Source organism: Papio anubis, chromosome 1 (genome assembly GCF_008728515.1).
Source record: "Papio anubis isolate 15944 chromosome 1, Panubis1.0, whole genome shotgun sequence".
Taxonomy (NCBI): Eukaryota; Metazoa; Chordata; class Mammalia; order Primates; family Cercopithecidae; genus Papio; species Papio anubis.
In genome coordinates this window covers 123,417,073-123,428,240 of record NC_044976.1, presented here as the reverse complement: position 1 = coordinate 123,428,240, position 11,168 = coordinate 123,417,073, and positions in this window count along the sequence as shown.

The window sequence follows — 11,168 nt, the reverse complement described above, 5'->3', positions numbered from 1 at the left end:
CTTGGCCTAGGTCACCTGGACACAGCTGGTGCATTCCTGGACTCCACTCTCATCTGCCCATGCACTTCCTCACCATCCTGCCTGCCTGAGGATTCAAGAATGTTAAGAATTCCCATCTGGCTTGGGTGTGCCCCTTAATAAAAGGGTGAGGTGCTAGCCAAGCTAGCATTGGCATGCATGAGATTCTTATCAAGCTAATTCTCAAGTGATGAGAGAAGGGAAAACAAGGATTATCCTTCTGCCTGAGCAATCAACCCTTTGAACAATCCTCCTATGGGTCAGAATCTCCGTGGGCAGGGAGCATATGTGGATCTGACTGGCAAACAGCACTGGGAGAGGATTTATGGTCCTCCCAAGGATAATGGAATTCATACCAGGGCCACTGAGGGACCAAAGCTGCTTGTGTTTCTTTTGGAGCACAGGGAATAGTCATGACCCATATTAATGACCCACCTCACGGTTCTGTGCCCATCCGAATTAGTGGGTAGAAGAAAGGGACAATAACTATTCTGCATAACATAGTCTCATAACCTCTATTAGGTGGCCTCAAAAGAGTCACTCCATCCTATCAGTATAGTGTGAACTAGAGAGGTAGGCCCATCATGGGTAATATGGTGGTTAAAAGAATTACTGTGAGAAAAGAAACCAACACAGTGCCCAGCAATTAGTTGATATTCCATAAGCTGCAGTTACAACTATAAGCATTATTATTACAGTCCCAGTTATTCTCCAGATGCTGAGCTCTATTCCTTTAGGATTGGGGGATGCACACCAATATCATCTGGTACCAGTGCTGTGACCTCTCGTTTCCCTAATATCTCCAGCTGTAGACAACTTCCTTGAAAAGAAGCAGCGCAGGTCATCCCTGGAGCACAGGCCTAGTCCTGATTCTGACCAGCTGTAGGCCACTTGCCTCTTCTGGGCCTCAGGCTCTTCATTTGTAAAATGAGTGTTACTGTTTTCCTCTTGATCACTAAGGTAATTATGAGATCTCTGTGCTTGTGGTTGCTCTAGACCATATTAGAGCCTGGGTGACTCCTTGATTTATTGTCTCTGATAGTTTCGCCAATCCTTCTCCTATGTAACACTTGGAATGATGCCCTCTTTGGGTCCTGGGCCCCACCCTGGCTTCTTGGTTGACTTCGATGAATGGAACAATAGCTAAAACATCTTATCAGGAGCCTGTATTTACACATGTCACCATCAAGTGATGCCTGTTTATCCTAAAATAGGAAGGGATGAAGAGTGATCATCTTGCCTATCATTTTCCTCCAGACCCAATAATATATTTATAAATAAGAATATATTTCTAAGATCCCAAGAATATATTTCTGAATCTTCCAAGAAAGGAGACTCCACTGCCTATAATGACAGAGCTTTCTGACTCCTGTGAAACTTCGTGTCTTTTCGTTGATATTAAAGATGGATTCTACCAACTAAGGTGAGCAGAACAGATTTTTGGCTCTACTGTCCTCCTATTCTTGGAAACAGCTGTCCTGGTAATATCTCTGGCTCATCACAACCCCATGCCATTGATCTCTCCACCATTTTCTCCACTGTGCCTAAAGAAGATAAACCTGCTGGACTGTATCTTTCATCCTGCAATTAACACATCTTAAGAGAAAGGTAGGGAAGGTGAATCCTTCTTATCACCACCCTTCACCTCAAAGCCTGTTTTCAGTAGTGGTTTTACCTAGGAAAGCTACTACAAAACTCCTAAGGACATGGGGGGACCCATTAAGAAGCATTAGGCAGTTGCTCAGTCTTTCTGGAGACCGCACCTTCACCTGTGACATCAAGACCCCCTGTTCCATCACTCTGTGAGCCTGTAGTTCTAAACCATTCATTCTTTTAGTGATGGTGGTCACCCAAGGGAAGCCCCCCACATTCCTTCATGTGTTGCATTTCACTGCTTTATTTTCTCCTCTTAACAATCTTGAGAGTTTGTTATTATTGTACCTAGAAAAACTGAATACTGGACAGTTAAGAGCAAGTGCATATCATACAGTCTCTAAGGTTTCAGAGCAATAAGGCAAGTCCAGCAAAGAACTGCACAAAGCAAGGAAGCTGTCCTGGACTCTCAGTGCTGTTATAGATCAAGAATTTCAAACCTGGCTGTGAACATGAGCCATCTTGGAAGTACTTTTAAAATGCGGATCCCAGCCAGGCGTGGTGTCTCACACCTTTAATCCCAACACTTTGGTTGGCCGAGGCAGGCAAATCACAGGATCGGGAGATTGAAACCATCCTGGCCAACATGGTAAAACCCTGTCTCTACTAAAAATACAAAAATTAGCTGGGTGTGATGGTGCATGCCTGTAATCCTAGCTACTCAGGAGGCTGAGGCAGGAGAATGGCTTGAACTCGGGAGGTGGAGATTGAAGTGAGCTGAGATAGTGCCACTGCACTCCAGCTGCCTGGTGACAGAGCGGGACTCTGTCAAAAAAAAAAAAAAGAAGAAGAAGAAGAAGCAGACGCCTGGTCTCTAACTAAGACCTACTGAATCATAATCTCCAAGGAGTGGGTCTTAAGGACTTACATTGGTTACATATTTCCCAGGTGATTCTACCTAGTTTGGTAGCCACTGTTCTGGCATGTTCTGGTAGAACCATAGAACTATCGCCAGCCCATGAAACATTCTGGCGACAACATTTCCACAGTCTCCTACCACCTTCCTCTGAGCTTCTCTAGGAATCTTCCTAGGAAATTGAAAGATGCAGGAAGCATAGGAAACTCACAAATTTATTTAGCCTTGCAGAGGCCTTAACAAGAATGTAGTGTGGTTTTCCACCAGGAGCTTGTATCTCCTCTCCCACATGCCTAATGGTGAGCTTCCTGGCCTCAATGAAAATGCTTTTAGTTGGAAAACTCATTACCTCACAAGGTAGTCCATTTCTTTCCACATTGTTATCTTTGTTAGAAATTTTTCTCCAATAATTGCATAAGATCATATTGTAAAGAGTTAATGACTACCATACCTAAATAAAGCAGTTCTTCACATATAGTTGGTACTTACTAGGGCTTCATTGAATGATTTAGTTAATTACAAATAAAATATTTCATTGGGTTTGGTTATAGGCCTTCACTTTACAAACAAGAGTTGGAGGTTCACAGAAGTCACCTTACTTAATCCACAAAGTTAAAATAGTGTCAGAATCAAGACTAAACGTAGGGTTGATTAAGTTCCAACCCAGTGTTTATGACTGGGGGTGAATGGAGGAGAGGGGATGCAAGGTAGTAAGAGGAGAGCATGCCCATCCAGCGCTACACTTCTAGGAGCACAGCATAACAATTCTGGGAGCACGGCATAGCAGCTCAGTGTTTAGTGTCAGTAGCCAGCTCGCCTAACTTCAAATCTAGGTTTCGTCACTTACTGGTTGTAAACTTTAGGCTTGTCACTTGATATCTCTGCCTTAGTTGCTAATCTGTAAAATGGTGATAACATCTCCTTCATAGAGCTGTTGTGAGAATTAAATAAGTAATATGAGTACAGTGCTTAGAAGAGTAGTTGGTACATAGTAAGCGCTATATAAATACAGATTGGGTGCTCTTCTTCTTCTTCTTCTTCTTCTTCTTCTTCTTCTTCTTCTTCTTCTTATCTTTTGTTTAGTTCAGTGTCCCTCAATGATGAGGGCCTATCTCTTTATTTCTCCCATGATTTATGAATACCCATGGATGCCAAGAGAGCATGTTGGTGACTAAAGTTGGTTTCACAACATTCTCCTTACTCCACTCTCAGGACCACCTCCATTCCTTGTAAAAAATCACCACAAGTCACATATAGATTGGGGCTGCAGCGATGACAATGGATACTGACATGGATTGGGCAAGGATTCAAGGTTGATTGGAGTCTTATACTTGGGGAACCATTTTTCACATATTAGGCTTATTGTATAAAGCCATAATAGGGAAAGTTTCCTAAAATATTCACCTGTAGGCTGTGAGAACAAACTGGACATTAGATAAGCCATTAGAGTTAGTCCTTGGTCTAGGCAGGGTCTGAGTTCTCATTAGGTTCAGGGTGTGTCAATCATTTCTACTCCTCCAGCAATCAAAGCAGGGCAGAGAGATTCTGACAGAGATAAGGATGTAACTCCAGGACTGACTATCAGAAAGAGAAAGAGGCACCTCTAGGTCCATGTAGGGAGGGCATATTGGAGCTCAGGGGAGGAGTATTGGGGTCAGTGAGAAATAAGGGACTTGAGAGAACTGGCAGACCTGATAGAGAGAGAAGAGTTATAGACTCTGTGTGTGCGTGCATGTGTGTGTGTGTCTGTGTATGTGAAAGGTGTAGGTGGTCTTGAAATCTTCCCTGGCTAGATGTTAGATGATATCTGGGAAGAGTGGTGACTGAAGTAATAAGAAGCACATTTAGTTAGGGCTCTTCTATCTTATTTGGACATCATTTTATGCTGGAATAATGCATTAAGTTTTTTATTGTCCACATTTCACAGATGGGTAAATTATATATCTTGTGAGCCAAGCTATGGTTGGCCTGAGAGACCTTCTGCTTTCAGGCATCTGCGTTTTTGCTTCCTTGTATTCTTGGTGTATCCCTTCTGCCATACCATGAGTAGCATTCTGTTTCAATGTACTGTGTGTTTTTCAATGTGAGTCAAAGCAGTAGGGGTTTGTCAACCATCTGTGCATTTGTTGTAAGAGTGTTAAGTGTCTTGCTGACTATTGCAAACAATTTCTTTTAGAATCCACTGTTATGACAGTCTATCCTTCCTTTGAAGGAAAAAAAGAGTGTGTAATAGACTGTTTGTCTCTTTATATTCTGTGTGTCAGGAAGTTCAGAACTACTCATTAGGCTGAGGTATAGCAACTATGTAGGTTGCAGATTGAGTGTCATGTGCTTTTTTATCTACTCACAGCCTGTTCCCTACAGTTCCTTGATTTCCTATTCATAGTTGTATAACAGAGATGATATGCTCACTCCTGTCCTGCTTCATAGGGAAAATTCAAACTGGTTCAACCTGTGCCTTATATGGAATGAGGCCCTCTCATGCCCATAACCCCATACAAGATACCCATAACTTTACTCTTTGTGTCCAAGCTATATAAAGGAAACTTGTTCTCAGAATTGGGTCTGTTAAGATGGAATGGCAGGAGGAGGAAGCTGAGTAGGAGATTTTGATAGAAGGAGGTCCCCATGGAGTGAAAGTCCACTTCTATTGAGCCTCCAACCCCCACTAGCTGTTGCTCGTTTTTAGAGCTGGTCTTACTCTGTTGCCCAGGCTGGAGTACAGTGGTACAATCATAGCTCACTGAAGCCTTGAATTCCTGGGCTCAAGGGATCCTCCTGCCTTGGTCTTCTGAGTAGGTGGGACCACAGCTGCATGCCACCTTGCCAAGCTACTTTTCTTTTCTTTTCTTTTTTTTTTTAACATTTTAGTCGAGATGGTTTCTCATTATATTGCCCAGACTGGTCTCAAACTCCTGGGCTCAAGCAATCTCCAGCCTTGGCCTTCTAAAGTACTGAGATTACAGCCTTAAGCCATCATGCTGAGCCTCTGTTCAGCTCCTTGACCTTCAGGATGTTCTGTCTTTACTTTGATCCCATCCTTACCCAGTTTCAAGACCCCTGGCTCACTCATTCTTTCTTTTCAATAAACAATCATATAACCTGCAAAGGTTATATGTCATTGCTTACATAGGATACACTGACTACTGAGCATTTCGTAATTTTGTTTTTAAAATAGAGTACACCATATAGGCAAACTGGGACTGAATATATAATTGAATATGGTGAGAGGCTAATTTCTCAGTATTGGAGTAAGAAATGATAGATAAGCAAGGAAGACTAGAATAAACCATGTGATACTGAATTAGAGTTAAAGACATCAGTGTAAACTAATGGTTAGCTTAATATAGAAAAAGACAGATACATATTGAAATAATTATGGATATACACTGATTAATATATGCACATATATTTCTAATCTCTGTCCACTGAGAAAGCTTAGAAGCAATAACCTTCCACTAGCAATGAGCACAACCAACACGTTTGGTTTATAATACAGTTTTTCAATAACAGAAACCAAGGCTCACTAGAGCAATGAGTGAACCTAGGTTCAAGGCAGAGACTATATGAGATGAGTCTGAAGCATCTTATAGAGCCAGAAAGCCAGGGAATGCTCAGAAAAGGAACTGGTGGTATTATTGGGAAAGAGACACAAGGGCCAAATGAAAGAGCTCCGAAGGCTGGAAAAATATGAGCAACAAGTAAATGACACATATTGGATTATAACCTAAAGTATGACATAAACAGTATCCAATATCCATCAGTCCATGCTGATAAGAAGAAATGATTGTATAGTTCTTTAAAAGGGAGGGAAAACAGGAAAATCTCTCATAGAGAAGAATTACAAATAATTTATACAGCGTATATAACATGTACTCCCAGCCCCATAAGGAGGTGGCTTGCCCTTGGAATGGGTGATGTGAAGTGACAACCTTCCTAAGACGCAAGTAGAGAAAAGGAAAGAAATGGAGTACTTTACAATAGAGAAACTTGATGAACATTGTCTCAGGCAGGTGACCAGGGTCAGTGTTTGCAGTGAGGTCATGTTGCTGTATAACCTTGAAACGATGTGATGAAAATGGCACTTTGCCTCTGTGGTCGTCCTCCCGAAGGCCAATGATCCTATTATAATTATAGGAAAAACACTACTACACAAATCTCAATTGAGAGACACTCTACGAAATACCCGACAAGTACTGCTCAAACTGTCAAAGTCATCCAAAATACTAGGTTGGTGCAAAATTAATTGAGCTATCACTTTAGCACCAACTTCATAAAAGTCTGAGAAACTGTCACAGTCAAGGGGAACCTGAGGAGATGTGACCACTGACTATAACCTGATTTCCTGAATGGGATCCAAGAACACAGAAAATTGATTGTAACAAATTTACTATGAATGTAAGATATTAACAAGGGAATCTGGGTGCAGATATATAAGAATTCTTAACTATGTTTGCAATTTTTCCGTAAATCTAAAATTATCCTAAAATAAACAGTATATTTAAAAAAACAGAGTGCACTCCAAATGTAAACTACAACGAACTTATAACTTTGAGTTAAATTGAGTTAGATATGCAGTACATGTTACCTATGATATCATGTTTGATCCCGCCACAGTCTCACAAGGCAGATACTATAATTTTATCTAATTTTTAGATGAGGAAGCTTTCAGAGGTACAGAAATTTTCCTAAAGCCACAGAGTTGTCAAAGATTTGAAGTGAGTTTCATCTGACAGGATTTCAACTTGCACTTGCTCTGTTAGGGAAGGTTTGGCCTAGGACCCTTACAGATGCATGTGAAAAAAAGGGGATGTGATTTTAGTTATTTATTTATAGAAAAGCAATACATTTAAACGAAAATTTAAAGTCAGGTAATCCAAATAGTTGTAATATGAAAAAATTAAGTGTCAGTCTAAATAATCTGCTTACATGTTTATTTCTTAGGCCATGTCTATTTACCTTCTCAATAAAAAAACAGGGAATTAAGCTCACATTTATCATCCCTTCCCTCCCTCCTTGTTATTTAGACATATTTTTTATTTTCGTGTCATTATTGGCTACCTCTATAACTTTAAAGGCTATAATTAAAACTCTATTTCTTCATTCCTGAAGTTTTGGCAGTATTTCTTGACTTCCTAATAAATCAGCACCATATTTCCTTCACTTTAGATTAATTTTATTTTAATATATTATTTGTGACATCTGTACAGGAATAAATAAAAGGAACGACTTATTATTTATGTTATATCGTGAAGTGTATAGCATCCAATAACAAAACACCACCTGTCAAACACTGTAAACTCGTAGCTGCTAAAAAGGTGTATACTTAGGGAGTGCGCTATGCCAGCCGCAGTAGAGGTTGACTATGTTGACCATGGGCCAGGTTGAAGAGGGCCCTTTTGTCCTGACTGGAGACCCCAGAAAAGCTGGGCACGTTGAGGCAGTGGATGGCCTGAACTGAGATCACTGGGCTCAAGTCCAGCTTCCATGCAAGAGCTTGCTTGCTGGAAGACTGGAGTCCAGACTTCTTAAGGAAGACAGAGTAGTATTAGGAACTGACACGTGGGGATGTTTCAAAGTCCCTGGGGAGCACTTCTAAACACCTTATATGTTCTTTATGTAGTCCAAACAGTACAGCATTTAACATTTTCTAAAAATTAGATAAAAGAATATATTGAATATCAAATACATAAAGTTTTTCTGTCAAAATAAAGTTTTCTGAATTAAAAGATGTAAAATATATGTAAGATTTTTAACATCTGTTAAAAGCATAAAGTTAGATATATTCTAAATAAAAGGAATTGTACCACTTACCCAGTTTTGTTGTCGCTATGAACTTACAAAATTTTGTGTATAGGACATTTAAAAAATACCTTTATTTATTTATTTTAACTGGCAAATAAAACTTGTGCTGTATATATTTAGCATGTATAACATATTGTTTTGAAATAATGTGTACATTGTGGAATGAGTAAATCAAGCTAATTAACATGCATTATCTCACATACTTACCATTTTTTTGTGATGAGAATGCTTAAAAATACATATATAACTCATAAAATATATATATAGATTTACAGTACATTTTATATAAAATATAAAGTCTACATTTTTCATTACTTATTACTATAAAACAAAGTACAACATACATATAGTATTAAAATGAAGCCATACTAAAGCCATATAAAAAAGTCATTGACATTTCTGATGTACAGGCATATTTTAGGAATTGTGAAGATGCCAAATACAGCCTTTATAAAGAAAAATAATAATCAAATCCTTAGTTTATTTTCATTGCAGTAATTTTGAAATCAATTTGACAGAGACTAACCAGTGTATCTGCAGAATAACACATGGGTTGAACACTTAGCACAGGGAATTGAAGTACTGACTAGACAAAGTTGAATAGGCCAAAATAGTAAGGAATATTCTTGTTAAAGAAAAATAGTTTCTGTAAAAACTTTTAAAAAAACTGTCATTTGGTAAATGCCTGTCTTCAATAAAGAGCAGAAATTAAAAGTAGAAAAAAAGATGTTCTTACACATTGAGCTTTACATAATCCACTCGGCATTGATATTTTGTATTTTTCCTAGGGAAAAATGGGATTCTTTCCAAAAATCTCTCATGCAAATATATTGAAAATCATTATTTAAAAATATATCAGTTAGATACAAAATTTCAAACAATGGTATATCAATATTCAAAAGATATTGCTTCATACAATATAAAGCACTCTTTTTTTCCTCAAAAGAGGGAGACATCTAAATTTTCTTTAAAGTATAGATTTTATGATGGTAAAAAGGTGGACATCTGTCAAGTTTCTTAGGAAGTGTCTCTTCTCAAAAAGTGGACTTTTTCTACTATAAACTGGAGCAGTCCTTTAACCTAGTACTCACTTTTGCTCTCAAACAAAAGAAATCTACCACAATTAATTTCTTAAGTGGAGTAATTTTTATTGCTCCCAAAATGCAGTCTTGCTGAAGAGTCTGAAAAAGTCTTCATAGTTTTGCGAATTTATTCCAATTCTAAAAACTTATTCTAAGAAAATTAAGAATAACTATCAATAGGAATGATTATTTTAAATTACACTTGACAGCAAGTGTGAAAACAACATAAATGCCCAGTATTGGAGAACCAGTTATGCAGACCATGATGTGTTTGTGAATATCATGTGTTGATCAGTATTTACTAGGATGGAAGAGTATTGACAATGACTCTTGTTCAATTTTACCATTTACTTAACAGTAAAAAAAAGTGTAGGTTATAAAATATTCTGTAATTAACCCATTTTGTGATGTTTAAAGTTTTGCAAATCCATCTATGAAATGACTAGCCATGGTTATTTTTAGGTGATGGGATTTTTAGGTTGGTCTTAGTCATCTTCCTTAAGCTTATCTCCATTAACAAATCTTTATACAAGTGTGTGTCATTTGTTTAATGAGAAAAATCATGCATATGAAATTATAATTATATATAATCATGATGCATTTCTACATACAGATGTGTGTCATCACAAAAGTAACATCATGTCCTAGCAATGAGGAGAATTACTAAGCTCTGGAAATGAGAATCCTACATACTGGATGTTACAGGTTGGAATTCTGTTCTGAGCCTGATCAATATAATCTATTGGGTTGGGCATTTGGTTAATAAAAAGAAATGCTTTTAATGTCCAGCCAAAAATGTAGATCAGCAAAAAATATTTACATAAACTTAATTTATATGATTCATAGTTGAGCTTCAAGTCCCCTTCAAGCCTGTATAATTTATGTCATGCTCCCCTCATCTCAGACTACTAGACCTGGGGCTTGGGCCCAGATTTTTCCCAGAAGTACGATCTTTTGGTAGCTGGTGTTTGATACCTAAAGCTCAGTAAACTCAGCTGGTTTGAATTATCATGGAGACTTGGGGTTATGAACTGTGTCACATCTCTCATCTCACACCTGGCACTCCAGTCACATTGAAATTCACACCATTGGCAAGTACCACCCTTATTATGCATTTGTTTATGCTGGATCTTCCACCTGGATGAACTTTCCTCCTCACTCCACCTCCTAGCACCGAAGTCTGCTATCTTTAGAGGTCTTGTTTAAATGCTTCCTGCCCCAGGGAGCTTCTTCTCCCCACTCCCAAGTGGGATACTCTCTTTTCTTCCAAGGCCTGGGAAACCACCTTTGATCCACACCATCAGAATGGGTCTCCTCTGTCTGCTCTCTTTGACCTAAGGTACTTTTTAAATTTCTGCTTTAAGTTCTTTTGCACACAAATTGAGAGATAAAAATGAGTAAGTTAATCAGCTTAAAATGATATTTACTAATCCACTGTCCATTGCATCTCCTACTGGATTATAAGCTTTCTAGGGCAGGGACAAATTTCCCACTTACATCTGTAAACATAGAGGCCAGTACACAGTAGGTGCTCAACATGTTTATTGTAGTCTTTGGTGCTAGAATCATGCAATGACATGGGTTGATGGCTGTGAGGCTGCTGGAAACTGGGGCATAAATCCCAAAAACATCTGCTTCTTTAAAATACCATCAGCTGCCTTAAGAGGAAGGAGGAGAAGCACCATGTGCTTGGGTTGAGGCGGGGGTCTCAGCACATCTGAGCAGGGGTCTCAAGAACTCACAGAAGTCAGGGC